The sequence below is a fragment of the Cherax quadricarinatus genome, chromosome 63 (assembly GCF_038502225.1).
Source record: "Cherax quadricarinatus isolate ZL_2023a chromosome 63, ASM3850222v1, whole genome shotgun sequence".
Classification (NCBI taxonomy): domain Eukaryota; kingdom Metazoa; phylum Arthropoda; class Malacostraca; order Decapoda; family Parastacidae; genus Cherax; species Cherax quadricarinatus.
In genome coordinates this window covers 20,066,526-20,086,492 of record NC_091354.1, presented here as the reverse complement: position 1 = coordinate 20,086,492, position 19,967 = coordinate 20,066,526, and the positions used below count along the sequence as shown (strand labels likewise).

The window sequence follows — 19,967 nt, the reverse complement described above, 5'->3', positions numbered from 1 at the left end:
ATCAGCTGGCCTAGACACCGTTTCAAAGCACTGCTTCTAAATTTGTTATTGTATAATTATACTATTACTATCAATAAATAATATCTACCTATCATATTTATTCCAGAATAACATTAGGTATAACATAAATAATGTAGAAGCATGATAAAGAGGCACAAATTAATAAAAACTGACATTTTATAGAGAGGTATTGAAGGTTGGGCGGGGCTATGAGAGAGCAAGAAGGCACGAGCAGTCTCTCTCAGACTCAGTTACTCATGGACCACCATGGCGTGTGGAGGTGTGAGCTCATGGCACTATAAAATATTGTATAATAATACTATTATTATCAATAAGTTACCTATCATATTTATTCCAGAATAATATTAGGTATAATGTAAATAATGTAGAAACACGATAAAGACGCCTAAATTAATAAAAATCTGACATTACAGAGAGGTATTGAAGGTTGGAGGGAGGGGAGGGATAAAAAAAAACGTGACTGCGACCATTATAATTATGCCTATGTGCTAAACATACTCTTTTTCAGTAAGTCATTCAGTCAAGTCAGTATGTTATTCAGTCAAGTCATTCAAGTCAGTAAGATATTCAGTCAAGTCAGTAAGTCATTCAGTCAAGTCATTAAGTTATTCAGTCAAGCCAGTGTGTTATTCGCCTCGTTCTTTGTAATTGCAAGAACTGACGCTTCATTAAGACCATAGGCTCTCACTGTATCCACCACACGTGAGCCACTCTTAACCCTTTCAGGGTCGGCAGGCCCTCTCCTAAACTTGTTCTCAGGGTCAGAAATTTTTCCCAAAAAAAAAAATCTTATGAAATGAATGAAATTTGATGGAAAACTTACGAAATTATGCTCTCGCAAAATCAGCGGTCTCGATGATGTTTACGCATCGGCGATTTCACCCACCTTGAGCCCAATTTTCCGCCAATTCCAATGTACCAGTTGACAAAAATCATAACTATTTTGCTAGACCTCCTTTTTTTTCTATCGAATGAGTACAAGAAACCACCCAATTACCTATTTCAACTATCCAATAAAGTGGTCAGAAATTGGCATTTTTGCCAATTTCACAAATTTCAAAAGATGCCAATTTCCAAACAGGGCCCAGAATAACCAAAAAAGACATTCCTGGCACTAAAATAAAAAAATTTCTGTTAATTAATCACGTCCCCAGGCCCCTCTTACATTTCTTTTGCTTTCCACTTCGAATTTTTATTCTCACAAAAAAAAAGAAGATTTACTGTTCTGCAGACTACTGCATTAGTATAGAAATGGTATAAATAATATCAGCGCACTTCTGGAAGAATATTAGACTCACCAGTTGATGTGTATTGGATGCGTGGCATGATTTGTTTACTTTTGAACTTTGGCAAAAATCTAACATTTCTGCTACTTTGACCTCAATTTCAAGGTACTTTTCATTGTGAAACCAATCAAAATCATCTCAATTTCTGTAATGTGTCTTCCATTCTATAAAATGAGACCAGGAAAACTAGAATACAACCATAAATAGCATACGAAAATACACTGCAAAGTCGCTGTTTTAAAGCAAAAACATGGTCAGAGTTTTTTTTTTTTTCTCATTATGCACTGTGTGCTGCAGGATTTTTTTGATACTGTGCACACTGACCACACAGACCCAATCTTTCATATGTAGACCTACCAGCTTTCTCTTGCTAGATTTGAAGGCGCTAGAATTTAGGCGTACTAGTACGGCACAACCCTGGCGTGCAAGCCGTACTAGTACGGCACCAACCTTGAAAGAGTTAAGCTCATCTAATACAGTGGACCCTCATTTTTTTACTGTAAGGCTCAAAAGTCGTATTTTTCAGAAATCGTAACATTTTTTTTCATCAATACATAGACTCACGAATCGTCGTTTGTCTGGGACACGTACACATGGCTCCGAGCTGCCTCACACTCCATTCCCAGCCAGTGTGTCATTGTTTATCAGTGAGCGAGGATGATCCCACGAGTTCATACGATATATTTCCTAATATCCCATTAGTTTTAGTGCTTGCAACTGCTAAGTAAGTCACCATGGCTCCAAAGAAAGTTTCTAGTGCCAGCTCTTTGGTAAAGAATGTGAGAAACACATATAATTTATGAGAAAGTTTGCAGAATAATACGAAAGTGGTAGTGGTATAGTAGCAGCAGTTGTGATAGTGGTAGAGAGTGGTAATGATGGTGGTAGAAGGTGGTAGTGATGGTGGTAGAGGGTGGTAGCAGTTGTGATAGTGGTAGAGGGTGGTAGTGATGGTGGTAGAAGGTGGTAGTGATGGTAGCATTTGTGCTAGTGGTAGAGGGTGGTAGTGGTTGTGAAAGTGGTAGAGGGTGGTAGTGATGGTGGTAGTAGTTGTGATGGTGGTAATGGTTGTGATGGTGGTAGAGGGTGCCTTCTTCAATGATTCAGCAATTCTACTAACTCCTCCAATGTTGTTGGAGTTATATAGGGCTACAGAAAACACCGGCGCCTCAGCTGCTGCTTCACCACCATTATAGACGGCTTATGCTCTCAGTAGCCCTTATACGCCCAACAACACCAACAGAACACCTCTTGTGACATACATAATGACTTATTTCATTCATTGCAGAGTATATTCCATGTTTCTAAGTTATTAATGTTGTTTATTATGTCATATTAGTTAAAGTGCGATAGATAAATAGGCCGTAGAGTTGATAATAGTGTCACATTCTCCAACAATAAACTTGCCTCCCCTCCCTCTGCCCCATACACCAACAGAGTCTTCAATAAAGGTAAGTGTGATGTTAAATATTTTTTTATACATTTTATTAGTGCTTTACATTTATTTGGCATTCTTTTCTGCATGTAAATCTATATTTAACCCTTTCAGGGTCCAAGGCCCAAATCTGGAGTCACGCACCAGTGTCCAAGAATTTAAAAAAAAAAAAAAGTTATTTTTTCTTATGAAATCGTAGAGAATCTTTTTGTGAAGGTAATAAAACAAAAAGTACGAAATTTGGTGGAAAATTGACGAAATTATGCTCTCGCGAATTTTGATGTGTCAGCGATATTTACGAATCGGCGATTTTGCCGACTTTGACTCCCATTTTAGGCCAATTACATTATTCCAATCAACCAAATTCTTAGCTATTTCACTAGTATTACTTCTATTCTATCGATTGAGCACAAGAAATCGCCAAGTCAACTGTTTCAACTACAAAATAAAGTGATCGGAAATTGTTAATTTGGCCAATTTAACACAAAGTTCAAAATATTCCTATTTCAAAATAGGGTCCAGAATGAACAATGTAGGCATTCCTGGCACTAAACTAACATTTCCTCTGTTCATTAGTTATGTTTTGAGGCTTTACAAATAAATTCCATTTTGATTTTTTATTCACATAATGAATTTTTATTCACACCAAAAAATAGAAGATTTACTGTTATGCAATACTGTAATAATTGTATAAATATCATCACCATATTTGTGAATGTATATTAGACCCAACAGCTGACGTGTATTAGACGTGTGAGGTCGTTTGTTTACTCTTGAATATCGGCAAAAATTTAACATTTCTGCTACTTTGAGCTCAGTTTCAAGCCATTTCCAGTGCTAAAACCAATCAAAATCATCTCTATTTCTGTAATATGTCTTCCATTCTATCAAATGAGACCAAGAAATCGCAAATACAACTATAAAAAACATACGAAAAAACACTGCAAAGTTGCTGTTTTAATCGAAAAATCATGATTTCATTTTTTTTCTCTCATTATACACAGTGTGCTGCAGGATCTGTTTTATGTGGTGCACACATACCACATAGATGTATTCTCTCATATCTAGGCCCAAATGTACCACTCACAGTTTATCAGAGTGAGCCGAGCTCATGGCGTAGATCTACGGTTTGGACCCTGAACGTAAAGCCGTAGATCTACGGGACGGACCCTGAAAGGGTTAAGCTAGGGAAGTTGCTAGGGAGGTGACCCCTGAAGTGACCTAGAATCCTTATGGTGGGGGATTCCCCTTCCAAACAATAATCTCTTCCCTCTCTCCTCCTCCTTGTCTTCCATTCAACAACAACAGCCTTCAATAAAGGTAACTGTCATGTTGAATGTTCATTCTTTTGTGCATGTAAATCTATCCTTAAGGTTAAAAAAAATTTTTTTTGATACTTCTGGGTGTCTGGAATGAATTAATTGGATTTACATTATTTCTTATGGGGAACATGGATTTGCAAATCGTCAATTTCGATAATAGTCACACTCTCTGTAACAGATTAATTACGAAAAATGAGGGTCCACTGTATCTCAATTTTTCTTTGTAATTCCTAGACTTGAACACCTAAACCTTTTCTTGTCACTTCCGGGAACACTTGTATGCTTACTGGGTGCCCTGATTGCTTGGTAGATTTAAAAAATGTCAACAAAAATAAGAAAATACATATACAGTGGACCCCCGCATAGCGATATTAATCCGTGCAAGAATGAATTTTCCCCATAAGAAATAATGGAAATCAAATTAATCTGTGCAAGACACCCCAAAGTATGAAAAAAAAAAACATTTTTACCACATGAAATATTAATTTTAATACACAAACTGAAAAAGGCATGCACAATTACATGACACATACTTTTATTGAAGATCTGGTGATGATTGATGGGATGGGAGGAGGAGTGTGTGTTAGTGTTTAGAAGGGGAATCCCCTTCCATTAAGACTTGAGGTGTCAAGTCCTTTTCTGGGGTTACTTCCCTTCTTCTTTTAATGCCACTAGGACCAGCTTCAGAGTCACTGGACTTCTGTCGCACAACATATCTGTCCATAGTGGCCTGTACCTCTCGTTCCTTTATGACTTCCCTAAAGAGTTTCACAACATTGTCAGTGTAATAGTCACCAGCACGGCTTGCAATAGCTGTGTGAGGGTGATTTTCATCCATGTAAGTTTGCACTTCAAGCCACTTTGCACAGATTTCCTTAATCTTTGTAGTAGGCAATTTCTTCAATTTCTCTCTCCCCTCCTTCGAACCAGTTTCCTCAGGTCTGGCCTCTTGCTGTTGAAGTTGATCTATCAGCTCATCAGTGGTTAGTTCTTCATTGTCCTCCTCCACCAACTCTTCCACATCATCCCCACTAACCTCCAACCCCAAGGACTTTCCCAATGCCATAATGGATTCCTCAACTGGCATAGGATTCTCAGGGTTAGCCTGAAACCCTTCAAAATCCCTTTGGTCTACACATTCTGGCCACAGTTTCTTCCAAGCAGAGTTCAAGGTCCTCTTAGTCACTCCCTCCCAAGCCTTACCTATAAGGTTTACACAATTGAGGATATTAAAGTGATCTCTCCAAAACTCTCTTAGAGTCAGTTGAGTTTCTGAGGTCACTACAAAGCACCTTTCAAACAGAGCTTTTGTGTACAGTTTTTTGAAGTTTGCAATAACCTGCTGGTCCATGGGCTGCAGGAGAGGAGTGGTATTAGGAGGCAAAAACTTCACCTTAATGAATTTCATGTCCCCATAAAGTCGCTCTGCCACGTCTGTAGGATGACAAGGGGCATTGTCTAACACCAGGAGGCACTTAAGGTCTAATTTCTTTTCAGTTAAGTAATCTTTCACATTGGGGGCAAATGCATGGTGTAACCAGTCATAGAAAATGTCTCTAGTGACCCATGCCTTACTGTTTGCCCTCCACAGCACACACAAATTTTCCTTGAGGACATTCTTTTGCCTGAACGGTCTGGGAGTTTCAGAGTGATACACTAATAAAGGCTTCACTTTGCAATCACCAGTAGCATTGGAACACATCAACAGAGTAAGCCTGTCTTTCATAGGCTTACGTCCTGGGAGTGCCTTTTCCTCCTCAGTAATGTAGGTCCTGCTTGGCATTTTCTTCCAAAACAGGCCTGTTTCATCACAATTAAACACTTGTTCAGGTTTCAGTCCTTCAGTTTCTATGTACTCCTTGAATTCCTGCACATTTTTTTCAGCTGCTTTGTGGTCCAAACTGGCAGCCTCACCATGCCTTATCACACTATGTATGCCACTATGCCTCTTAAATCTCTCAAACCAACCCTTGCTGGCCTTAAATTCACTCACATCATCACTAGTTGCAGGCATTTTTTTAATTAAATCCTCATGCAACTTCCTAGCCTTTTCACTTATGATCACTTGAGAGATGCTATCTCCTGCTATCTGTTTCTCATTTATCCACACCAATAACAGTCTCTCAACATCTTCCATCACTTGCGATCTCTGTTTCAAAAACACAGTTAAACCTTTGGCAAGAACAGCTTCCTTGATTGCCTTTTTGTTGCCCACAATAGTAGCGATGGTTGATTGGGGTTTACTATACAACCTGGCCAGCTCGGAGACACGCACTCCACTTTCATACTTATCAATGATCTCTTTCTTCATCTCTATAGTAATTCTTACCCTTATTCCTGTAGGGTTGGCACTAGAAGCTTTCTTGGGGCCCATGGTCACTTATTTTGCAGATAAAATCACCAGAAACACTGTAATAATACGAAATGTTCCGATTGTATGCTTGGATGTTACCGCGGAGGTTGGCTGGTAAACAATGCCACCGGCGGAACATGTGAGGCTGGCTAAGGGCGCACATTAGACGCATCTCGGACGAACAGTGTTGAGCAGATTTTTTAGCGGTATGCGAGGCAAAATCTTGGCGATAAAATGTAGCGGTATGCGGATTTAACGTTATGTGATGCCAACGGTATGCGGGGGTCCACTGTAAATAAACACAGTGAGCTTCCGAGTATTGTCATCGACTCAACGGTGTAACCTACAGACCATCCCGCCAGGCAGGCGACCGCACGCTCAAAATTTTTTCCCCTCCCGCAACCGTGTTAAACTAATTTTATGAAGTGTTAAACAAAAATATGCCACAATTCTCCAATCGTGCTATAACCAAAACATGCAAGACAAAACCATGTTAAACGACAGTCTACAGTAGACCCCCAGATATTGGCCAGTGTGGATATCAGCCAAATCAGATTTTGGCCGAAATTCTAGCCTGGATTTTGGCCGGCAACTCGGAAATCAGCTGTATATTGTACGCATAATAATAATAATCACTCTTGGGTACATTAAATGTCTTATTTTAGGTTAATATAGACATTTTCATTAATCCATCTATGATATTTTATTCACGTTACACAGAATACAGCATATAAACATAGCATATAAACATGCAATGTTTATATGCTATCAAGTGGTGAGTACCGGCAAATCGAGGAGGAGGAGGGAGGTGGTTGGAGGGTAAATATTATGTTTTCTCTGATTCATTGTTAGAGAAAACTGTGAATCTGACGCTTGGCCCAGTCACTTTCACACACGTTTGAAAATTTCCAGCCAAGACAGGACTTGCAGCAATGGTTTCAAGTTGGAAAAATTCAGATTCAGGAAGGATATAGGAAAGCACTGGTTTGGTAATCGAGTTGCGGATGAGTGGAACAAACTCCCGAGTACAGTTATTGAGGCTAAACCATTGTGTAGTTTTAAAAATAGGTTAGATAAATACATGAGTGGGTGTGGGTGGGTGTGAGTTGGACCTGACTAGCTTGTGCTGGTGGGTCTGGTGCTGTGCTCCTTCCTTGAGTGGAGGTGACCAGACTGGGTGGGTCATTGGGCTAATCCAGGGAAGGGGGGAGTCATTGGGCTAATCTGGGGGGATGGGACATGGACCTGCTCTGCATGGGTCAGTAGGCCTGTTGCAGTGTTCCTTCTTTCATATGTTCTTATGTTTACAAATTCTCAGCATGAATTATTCATTACTTCTCCCTTTGTTTATGATGGCATCTAAGGGTAGTTGTTAGAAACGATTAAACTCAGTGAAAATGGTATGTCGATGATAACATGGCCATGCACGTATGTAGCCCATGGGGGCTACATACGTGTCCATACATCTACTGCTGCCTACACTGACTTCCTGCAAATAACTACTGCTCACCTCTCGCCCTACATTAAGACTAGAGAGGTTTTTGATACCCGAAGTCCTTATGGAGGGGGATTCCCAACTCCCTCTCCCCTCCTCACCTACTTCAATACGCCAAGAGTCTTCAATAAAGGTATGTAATGTTCATTTATCATTAAAGTTAGCGCTTTATATTTCTTTCATTGTTTTCTGTATGTAAAAGTATAGTTATTCCTTAAAAAACGTATTTCTTTTAATATTTTTGGCCGTCTGGAACGGATTAATTGGATTTACATTATTTCTTATGGGAAACATTACTTCGGTTCTCGGCCATTTCGGATTTCAGCCAACCTCCTGGAACAGATTACGGACGAGAACCGGGGTTCTACTGTATACACACCCCCTCTGGGTATTCTTCTACAGTGGACTCCTGGATATCGGCCAGCGTGGAAATCTGCCAATTCGGAAATCAAGCACCTTTTTCAGCTAAACTTTCCCCCTGGATTTCGGCCATCCACTCAAAAATCGTTGGTATGAGATGCGTCCACCCGCCGGCAACGTGCTTCCTCACACATATCACACTCAGTCTGCATGTCTCTCTCATTGAGTTATGAATACTCCGTGCGTTCATCCATTGTTTTTGGTGCTTGTTTATTGTTTGCAACTGTGAAATAAGCCACCATGGGGGGCCAAAGAAAGTTCTTTGGTAAAGGTGAGAAACAATAGAATTTAAGAAAAGTTATCGCAGAATGTGAAAGTGGCATACATATGGCAGAGTCGGCCAGGATGTATGGGTAATCTACATCAACAATCAGTTCCATCCTGCTGAAGAAAGCATAAATCAAGGAAGCTGATACACAGTATGAAGGATAAGCCCATGAAGGATAAGTTAACTCTTTTGTTCTGTGGTAACGCTAGTGGGGATTTCAAAGCGAAGCCTTGACTCGTGTATCGCTCTGAAAATCCCCGAGTGTTCAAGAAATACAACGTCATAAAGAGTAAATTGTGTGATATGGAGGGCTAACAATAAGGCATGAGTCACGAGGCAAATTTTCATTGAGTGGGTCAATGAGTGTTTTGCCCGAGTGTGAAGAAATACCTCCTGGAAAATAAATTACCACTTAAGTGCCTCCTGGTAATGGACAGTGCTCCTGCTCATCCTCCAGATTTGGAAGACCTGTTGTTTGAGGAGTGTAAGTTCATCACAGTGAAGTTCTTGCCCCCCTAATACCACTCTCATCCAGCCCATGGACCAGCAGGTCATTCCTAACTTCAAAAAACTGTACACCAAAGCAATGTTCCAAAGGTGCTTTGAAGTGACCTCAGACAATGAATTGGCCCTAAGAGTTCTGGAGGAATCACTTCAGTATCCTCTGCTGCATAAGCCTTATAGATAAGGCTTGGCAGGGAGTGACTTCCAGGACTTTGAACTCTGCTTGGAGAAAATTGTGGCCAGAATGTGTCCTCGACAAGGATTTTGAAGGGTTTGAGGCTGACCCTGACAACCCTATGCCTACTGTGGAGTCTATTGTGTCTTTGGGGGAAGTCCATGGGGTTGAATGTGAGTGGCGAGGATGTGGAAGAGTTGGTGGAGGACCACAGGGAAGAGCTAACCACTAAAGAGCTGCAACACCTTCAACAGGAACAGCAACAAACCACAGCTGAGGATATTGCTTCAGAGGAGGAAGAGAGGGGGGGAGAATGTGCCTTCTTAAGTGATTAAGGACATTTGTGCAAAGTGGAGTGAGGTGCAAAGTTTTGCAGAGAATTATCACCCTGACAAAACTGTTGCAAGCCGTGTCTGCAACATGTTCAATGACAATGTCTTGTCCCATTTTAGGCAAATTTTACAGAGATGCCAGAAATGGGCACGTCCACTCCTAAGTATCTGAATACATTCACCTCCATAATTTCTACCTCAAATCTGATATCCAATCTTTCATCACCTATTTTTTTTTATCCTCATCATCTTACTCTTTCTTATATTCACTTTTAATTTTCTTCTTTTACATACCCTACCAAACTTATCCACCAATTCAATTAATACAATTTATAACAGTGCAATTTTAAGTGTGTATTAATACTTCAAACTGATTTTGTGATCTTAAGTTACAGTAGACCGTCATTTAGCACAGTAGTTACATTCCTGAAAATGCAGTGTTAGGCTAAATCGTGTTAGATGAACTTAAGAACTTAAGGGAAAAATAGGGTTACGTTCCTTGGAGCCCCCCCCCCCCAAAAAAAAAATATGTAGTTGTAGTTCATTGTGATGTATTATGTTGTTTTTACTGCTTAGGACTAAAATGTAAGAGTAATAGTATTTCTTACCTTAAATTGTGGGTGCTGGTGTTTGTGGATGATTGTGAAGAGAGTGGTGAGTTATACTGTGGCCCTACTGGGCTGAGGTGGATGGTAGAGGTTCTGGTACTGAAGTCGATGGTTGTACTGGAGTATCTAACTTTAAGTCAAGCCAGTCACTTACTGACTTGACTGACTTACTGAATGACTTACTGAGTGACTTGATTGACTTACTGTCAGTCAAGTCACTAAGTCATTCAGTCAAGTCACTCAGTAAGTCAGTCATTCAGTAAGTCAGTCATTCAGTATGTCAGTCATTTAGTAAGTCATTCACTCATTCACACAAACTCATGTTTACCTCTTTTTCTGTGTAGAAAGTAACACTTCATTACAGCTACAGGTTATCGCTTGTCTAATATCTTTGTTTCTTTGTTAATTCTAAGACTTAAGCGCTTATACCTCTTCATGCCACTTTCAGCAACACTGGTATAGGTACTGGGTGTCATGATTGCTTGGCAGATACAAGATACAGTAATTAAAATATAACAATTCACAAACACAGCTGCCTTGTAGCAGAGAACAACTGGACTGGACACGTATGAATTACGAACACTGGGATGGTGGGGTGGTGTTGGGGAGTGGCAAGGGTTGGCGGGAGGGCTCCACAACAAGGCGGCCGCTTGAGCAAAAGATAATTTTATTTTTCCTTCCCACAAACTGAACCGTGTTAAATTAATTATACGGCGTGTTACATAAAATTGTGCCGCAATTCTTCAATCGTGCAATACCCAAATCGTGCTAAATAAATTCGTGCTAAATGATGATCTACTGTAACTGGGATTTCGTGAGTACTTTCAAACTGGTTCTATGATTTCAGGAATAGTATAGTGTTGATATAGTTAAGTTTGGGAGATAGTGATTATAGCCTTAACCCTTTCAGGGTCGACAGGCCCTCTTCCAAACTTGTTTTCAGGGTCTACCTGCCTGGAGTCTACCTGGAGGTTATTCCGGGGATCAATGCCCCTGCGACCTGGTCCACGACCAGGCCTCCCGGTGGATCAGGGCCTGGTCAACCAGGTTGTTACTGCTGGCCACACACAGTCCAACGTACAAACCACAGCCCGGCTGATCCGGCACTGATTGTAGGTATCTGTCCAACTCTCTCTTGAAGGCACCCAGAGGTTTATTGGTAATTCCCCTTATACTTGGTGGGATGCTGTTGAACAGTCTTGGGCCCTGGACACTTATGGTGTTTTCTCTTAGTGTACCAATGGTGCCCCTACTTTTAATCCTTTGACTGTTTTGGTGATATAGATACGTCTTAAAAGCCAGTGTTTCGAACGTATATATACTAAATAATTCTAGCAGCTTCAAATCAAGCAGGAGAAACCTGGTAGGCCCACATGTGAGAGAATGGGTCTGTGTGGTCAGAGTGCACCACATAAAAAAAATCCTGCAGCACGCAGTGCATGAGAAAAAAAAACTGACAGTTTTTTTGGATTAAAACGCTGACTTTGAGGTGTATTTTTGTATAGTATTTATCACTGTATTCTCGTTTTCATGGTCTCATGTGATAAAATGGAAAACACATTACAGAAATAGAGATGATTTTGATTAGTTACACGATGAAAGCGGCCTTGAAATTGAGCTCAAAGTAGCAGTAATGATCGATTTTTACCAAAGTTCAGGAGTAAGCAAATCACACCACACGTCCAATACACGTCAACAGGGAAATCTAATATTCTTTCACTAGTGCACTGATATTATTTATACCATTTTTACAATAAAGCAGTAGTCTGCATAACAGTAAATTTTGTATTTTTTGTATGAATAAAAAATCAAAATAGAAAGCAATAGTAATATAAGAGGGGCTTAGAGCCATGACTAATGAACAGAGGATATGTTATTTTAGTGCCAAGAATGTCTATTGTTTATTCTGGACCCTATTTTGAAATTGGCATCTTTTTTAATTTGTGCGAAATTGGCCAAATTGCCAATTTCTGACCACTTTATTGGGTAGTTCAAATCAGTAAATGGGCAGTTTCTTGTACTCAACTGATAGAAAAAATGGAGTTCTAAAGAAATAGCTTTGAGTTTGGTCAACTGGAACAAAAGAATTGGCCAAGAACAGGGCTCAAAGTCGGCAAAATTGCCGATGCGTATATGTCGCCGAGACCACTAAATTCACAAGAGCGTAATTCCGTGAGCTTTCAACCAAATTTTGTACTTTTGGTGTCATTACCGTGGGGAAAAGATTCTCTATCATTTCATACGAAAAAATAATTTTTTTTTCCAAAAATTTTGCAACATTGAATGATAGTTTCAGAAAGGGGCTTGCAACAGTCAAAGGGTTAATTGGGGGTATTTTGCATTACCTGCCCAGTCTTTTACTTTCATAGGGAGTGATTTCTATGTGCAGATTCGGGACCATTCCTTCCAGGATTTTCCAAGTGTAGATTATGATATCTCTCTCTCTCCTGCATTCCAACGAGTACAAGTCAAGTGCTTCCAAGCGTTCTCAGTAGTTAAGGTGCTTGACAGAACTTATACGTGCAGTAAAGGATCTCTGTACACTCTCTAGATCTGCGATTTCACCTGCTTTGAATGGAGATGTTAATGTACAGCAGTATTCTAGCCTAGAGAGAACAAGTGATTTGAAAAGGAACATCATTGGCTTGGCATCTCTCGTTTTGAACGTTCTCATTATCCATCCTATCATTTTCTTTGCACGTGCAATCATGGCACTGTTGTGATCCTTGAAAGTGAGATCCTCAGACATTACTACTCCCAGGTCCCTTACATTATTTTTCCGCTCTATTGTATGGCCGGAGTCAGTAGTATACTCTGTTCTAGTTATTATCCCCTCCAGTTTTAAATAATGGAGTCGTTGGAATTTGTCCTCATTGAACATCATATTGTTTTCCTTTGCCCACTGGAAAACTTTTTTATCTTCTTGGAGGTTAACCATGTCCTCAATAGGTGACAGCCTCATGCAGATCCTAGTATCGTCTGCAAAGGATGATACGGTGCTGTGGGTTACATCTCTGTCTATGTCTGATATGAGGATGAGGAACAGGATGGGGGCGAGTACTGTGCCTTGTGGAACAGAGCTCTTCACTATGGCAGCCTCCGATTTAACTCTGTTGATCACTACTCTCTGTTCGATTGGTTTGGAAGTTAAAGATCCATCTCCCCACTTTTCCAGTTATTCCTTTAACACTTATTTTGTGCGCTATTACACCACGATCGCACTTGTCAAACACTTTTGGCAAGTCTGTGTGTATTACACCTGCATTCTGATTTTCTTCCAGTGCATCCAAGGCCATATCATAGTGATCCAGTAGTTGTTTGAGACACGAGCAACCTGCCCTGAACCCACGTTGCCCTGGATTGTGCAGTTTTTGGGAATCCAAGTGGTTTGCAATCCTGCTTCTTAGCACTCTTTCAAAGATTTTTATGATGTAGGATGTTAGAGCTACAGTGGACCCTCAAAAATCGAACGTATCACATATCGAACGTTTCGAAAATAAGACCATTTTTTCAGACAAACTGTGTCCCTATTATCGAACGCGCCCCTATTTTCGGACTGCCGAGTACGGGACCTGCCCGCTGGCCCGCTCTATTTGCGTCCCTACGCAGGCGCCGTGAGCAGTCTAGCTTTGTTTATGCTTGAGTGAACACTAACCTGCGACCTCATTCACACATTTTACGATTATTTGTGTTTAGTGCTTGTGGGGCTGTGAAATAAGCTGCCATGGGCCCAAAGAAACTTGCTAGAGGTACCCCTGTGGTAAAGAAAGTTAGAAACACCATAGATGTGAAGAAGGAAATAATACAGAAGTATGAGATTGGAGTGAGACTTGTTGAGCTTGCCAGGATGTACAGAGGACTGTGGACAGTTATTTTGCGAGACACAAACAGGCGACTGTGGACAGTTATTTTGTGAGACAGAAACAGACGACTGTGGAGTTATTTTGTGACACAAACAGATGATTGTGGACAGTTATTTTGTGAGAAACAGACAACTGTGGACAGTTATTTTGTGAGACAGAAACAGAGAACTGTAGACAGTTATTTTGTGAGACTGGGGTCCAATGACTCAAGCTGGTCCTAGTGGCATTAAAATACAGAGAAGGGAAGCAACCCCAGAGAGGGCTTTGATACTGCAAGTCCTCATGGAGGAGGATTCTCCTTCCAAACAATAACCCCAACTCCCTCTCTCCTCCTCCCTATCTTCCAGATGCCATCACCAATCTTCAATAAAGGTAAGTAAAAATGTTATTTTATATTACTATACATAATTAACCCTTTCAGGGTCCGTCCCGTAGATCTACGGCTTTACGGTGAGTGTCCAAACCGTAGATCTACGCCACGAGCTCAGCTCACTCTGATAAACTGTGAGTGGTACATTTGGGCCTAGATATGAGAGAATACATCTATGTGGTATGTGTGCACCACATAAAACAGATCCTGCAGCACACTGTGTATAATGAGAGAAAAAAAATGAAATCATGATTTTTCGATTAAAACAGCAACTTTGCAGTGTTTTTTCGTATGTTTTTATAGTTGTATTTGCGATTTCTTGGTCTCATTTGATAGAATGGAAGACATATTACAGAAATAGAGATGATTTTGATTGGTTTCAGCACTGGAAATGGCTTGAAACTGAGCTCAAAGTAGCAGAAATGTTAAATTTTTGCCGATATTCAAGAGTAAACAAACGACCTCACACATCTAATACACGTCAGCTGGTGGGTCTAATATACATTCACAAATATGGTGATGATATTTATACAATTATTACAGTATTGCATAACAGTAAATCTTCTATTTTTTGATGTGAATAAAAATTCATTATGTGAATAAAAAATCAAAATGGAATTTATTTGTAAAGCCTCAAAACATAACTAATGAACAGAGGAAATGTTAGTTTAGTGCCAGGAATGCCTACATTGTTTATTCTGGACCCTATTTTGAAATTGGAATATTTTGAACTTTGTGTTAAATTGGCCAAATTAACAATTTCCGATCACTTTATTTTGTAGTTGAAACAGTTGACTTGGCGATTTCTTATGCTCAATCGATAGAACAGAAGTAATACTAGTGAAATAGCTAAGAATTTGGTTGATTGGAATAATGTAATTGGCCTAAAATGGGAGTCAAAGTCGGCAAAATCGCCGATTCGTAAATATCGCTGACACATCAAAATTCGCGAGAGCATAATTTCGTCAATTTTCCACCAAATTTCGTACTTTTTGTTTTATTACCCTCACAAAAAGATTCTCTACGATTTCATAAGAAAAAAATAAAAAAATTTTTTTTTGAAAATTCTTGGACACTGGTGCGTGACTCCAGATTTGGGCCTTGGACCCTGAAAGGGTTAAAGACTATAGCATTTGTTGTGTGTATGTAAAACTGTAATTAATCTCTATAAAATGTATTTTTTTTTTGTGAATATTTTTGGGTTTCTGGAACGGATTAATTGTATTTCCATTATTTCTTATGGGAAATATTGCTTCGAATTTCAGACTTTTCGAATTTAGAACTAGCTCCTGGAATGGATTAAGTTCGATTTTTGAGGTTCCACTGTATTGGTCTATAGTTCTTAGTTAATGCTTTGCTGCCACCTTTATGGAGTGGGGCTATATCCATTGTTTTAAGTGACTGTGGAATTTCACCCATGTCTAAGCTCCTTCTCCATAGTATACTTACAGCACATGACAGGGGTTTCTTGCCGTTCTTAATGAACACAGAGTTCCACGAGTCTGGGCCTGAGGCTGAGTGCATGGGCATGTTGTCAATGGCTTTTTCAAAGTCTATCGGAGTTAGGGTAATGTCGGAAATCTGGCATACATTGATAGAGTTTTGAGGCTCATTCATGAAGAAATCATTTGGGTCGTCGATCCTCAGACTGATAGGTGGCTCACTAAACAAAGAGTCGTACTGTGATTTCAGTATTTCACTCATTTCCTTGTTGTCATCTGTGTAAATCCCATCCTGTCTGAGTAAGGGCCTAATACTAGATGTGATATTTGCCCTGTTTCTGGCATATGAAAAGAAACATTTTGAATTTCTTTCAATTTCACTAACAGCTTTCAGCAGCTCCTGTCTCACCTGGTTCCTGTTAAGAGTCCTTTAACTTAAGTTCGATAGTTTCCACTTCCCTGGTCAGCGCCTCCTTCCGTTTATTAGATATTCTAGCATTCCTCAGGAGAGCAGTGATTTGTTGTCTTCTGTAGAGAGAGCGTCTCTCTCCCTCTCTCTCTCTCCAGTTTACTCCTGCCCTTCTTCTTTCTTATGGATGCCTAGAACATGCTTCAGCTGCCAGGAAAATGATCCTTTCAAGGCACTGGTTTGGATCTATGTTATTTATTTTCCCAACATGTTTCATTTAAGACATGGTTTACCTGGTCCCAGTTGATGTTCTTGGTGTTGAAGTTGTATTTTGTGAAGATACCTTCATAGGTACATGCATTTTGCTGATCAGGACCCCTGTGCACGTAAGTCTGGACTTTGATTAGATAGTGATTGGAATTAGTTGTTTTTGATATTGTTATGTCTCTTACCAGGTCTTCATTATTTGTGAAGATAAGGTCAAGTGTGTTTTCTAGTCTTGTTGGCTCCACTATCTACTGGCGTGTTTATTGCAGAGACTTAGTAGCTCACGTGTGTGTGACCTTTCATCTGTGCTACCTCCAGGGATTGTTTCTGCTATAACATTATTCACTACATTCTTCCAAATTATTTTTTCTTATGAAATTATAGTTTTTTTTTTTTTTTTTTTGAGTATTATAGGCAAAAAAAAAAATTTTGTGATCAATACTTACGGAGATATGGAGGCGTGAAGTTGACAGAAATTGAACCGCATACGGCAACATTGCCGACTGCCAGTCGCCCAGTAATAGTTTTTTTTTTTTCTACTTTTTTCTTTTATTTTTTAATATTTTATTTTTTCAAGTAACTTTTATGGCCTCTGAGACCAATATAAAGACTATTTGGTACATATTCACTCATTGTATACTACACAATAACTGTACAAACTTTGCTGTTATTATATTGTTTACATGTTTACACAAACCAACAATAAAAATTGTTGTTTATTACTATTTTTCTATCATATATATACACATATAAAGTCACTGGATACTTCCCAGAACTGCTACAGCTTCTGTAAAGCTTGTAGTTGTTTTGTGGGGGTGGACTTGTAAATATGCTGAGTCACTGGCATAATTAGTGTCACAATGACAAATAACACCATCACTCACCACCCTCACTGCCTGTCAACTTCCTCTTCACCCCACCAACCCACATGGAAATAAGTCAATGTCTGAAATTTTTGTGTTATCCTAGGTTGATGGTCTCCTTCCTTCCTTCCTTCCCTCCCTCCTTCCTCTCACCTCTTCCTTTCTTTCTCCCTTTCTTCCTACCTTCCTTCAGGTTTCCTGGGCATTGCTTTCAGTCACCCACTCCTCAAAACCACGAAATTCATCTTCACTGACACTTCCATCTGTGTTCGAACTGTCACTTGGGAACAAAAGAGCCCCAATTAGCTGAGGAGTGAGGAGTTTCTTAGCACTAGACATGGTGAACAAGGTATAATAAAATGGCTTTCCCACAATGCACCACTGGGTCCCTGATTTTTTTTGTACTGCGCACAGTGACCATGGAGACCCATTCTCTCACATCTAGGACTACCAGCCTTTTCCTGCTTGATTTGAGGAAACTAGAATTTATGCGTACTAGTACATCAATAACCCTGGCTCATAAGATGTACTAGTACGTCAGAAACCCTGAAAGGGTTAAATTGACTGGAAGACTAGGGACCTTTTGCTGGTTTGGGCAATGAATTCCTGATCTTGGGGCCCTTTAAATGCACTGCATTTTTGCATAGGATGAGGCAGACATGAGGGATGCCAAAGAGTTTTTTGCCTTGTGTTGTGCCTGTGTGTTCTGTTGTAGCTATCAAGAAGGGTTTATATTGGAGTTTTAATGTTCTGCATATATAATAGGCACAGTAATATGAGAGCATATATTGTATATTAATTAACCCTTTCACTGTCGATGTCATATTAGTGCAGCTTACAAGCCAGTGTGGATGCCGTATTCATACGGCAAAATCCTAGCGGCTTCAAATCTAGCGGGAGAAAGCTGGTAGACCTACATGTGAGAGAATGGATCTGCATGGTCAGTGTGCATAGTATAAAAAAAAGACCTGCAGCACACAATGCATGAGAAAAAAAAACTGACCGTGTTTTTGGTTTAAAACGCTGATTTTGAGGTGTATTTTCCTGTGGTATTTATGGTTGTATTCTCGTTTTCTTGGTCTCATTTGATAGAATGGAAGATATATTATAGAAAAAGAGATGAATTTCATTGGTTTCACAAAGTAAAGTACCCTGAAATTAAGCTCAAAGTAGTGGAAATGTTCGATTTTTGCCGATGTTCAAGAGTAAACAAATGACGCCACCTTCCAATACATGTCCAACTGGCCAGACTAATGCACAGTCATGAATGGGTTGACATTTATACAATTATTACAATAATGCAGGAGTCTGCATAACAGTAAATCTTCGATTTATTGTGTGAATAAAAATTCAAAATGGAAAGCGAGAGTAATATAGGAGGAGCCTGGAGACGTGACTAATGAACAGAGAAAATGTTATTTTAGTGCCAGGAATGTCTGCATTCTTAATTCTGGACCCTATTTTGAAATTGGCATCTTTTGAAATTTGTGTGAAATTGGCCAAATGCCAAATTCTGACCACTTTATTGGGTAGTTGAAATCTGTAAAGGGGCGGTTTCTTGTACACAATCAGTAGAACAAATGGAGTTCTAGCAAAATAGCTGAGTTTGGTCGACTGGAACAATGGAATTGACCAAAAATAGGGCTCAAAGTGGGTGAAAGAGCCGATGTGTACATCGCCGAGACTGCTAACTCCGCGAGAGCGTAACTCTAAGTTTTCCATCAAATTTTGTACTTTTGGTGTTATTACCATCGGGAAAAGATTCTCCATCATTTCAAAAGAAAAAATAATACAGTGGACCCTCAACCAACGGCATTAATCAGTTACAGATACCTAGCTGTTAGTCAAATTTGCCGTTAGTCGAATTAATTTTCCCCATAACAAATAATGGAAATCCAATTAATCCGTTTCAGACAACCAAAAGTATTAACAAAAAATATTTTTTTTAAAGATTAAATATAAATATACATACAGAAAACAATGACAAATAAATATAAAGCACTAATAAAATGTATAAATGAACATTTAACATCACACTTACCTTTATTGACTTATCTTTACTGACTCGACTTGTTGGTGTATGACCGATATGTAGGAGGCAAGAGGAAGACAAGTTTATTATGCTTCAATGTGATGCTAATATCTCTACGGCTTATTTGTCTATTACAATTCATCTAATATGACATTATAAACAATATTAATAACATAGAATCATGATACATACTCTAGAATGAATAAAATATGTCATAATGTATGAGAGGAGTAAATGGTATAAGTGTTATCGTTGGGTTTAAGGGCCTCCACTGAGAGAAGCCGTGTTGGTAGCGGTGGAGGATTTTGCCAGCACCACAATCACACTTAAACAATGTATGTAATTTATAAATAAGAAATATTTATATTTTAATTTATAAACAAGAAATACACTATTTACATTTTACTTTATAAATAAGTAAGTTTATTCAGGTATACACAAATACAGTTATACATAGATTATCATACATAGCAGCATATGTGTAAAGTACCTAGGATAACCC

At 39.3% G+C, this 19,967-nt stretch overlaps 1 protein-coding gene across 2 annotated transcripts in view; it reads right to left on the bottom strand.

Annotated features, from left to right (window-relative positions):
• The window catches only part of LOC128698271 (cytokine receptor-like factor 3), a 335,991-nt gene that overhangs the window by 178,925 nt on the left and 137,099 nt on the right, over positions 1 to 19,967 (bottom strand). The window lies entirely within an intron of this gene.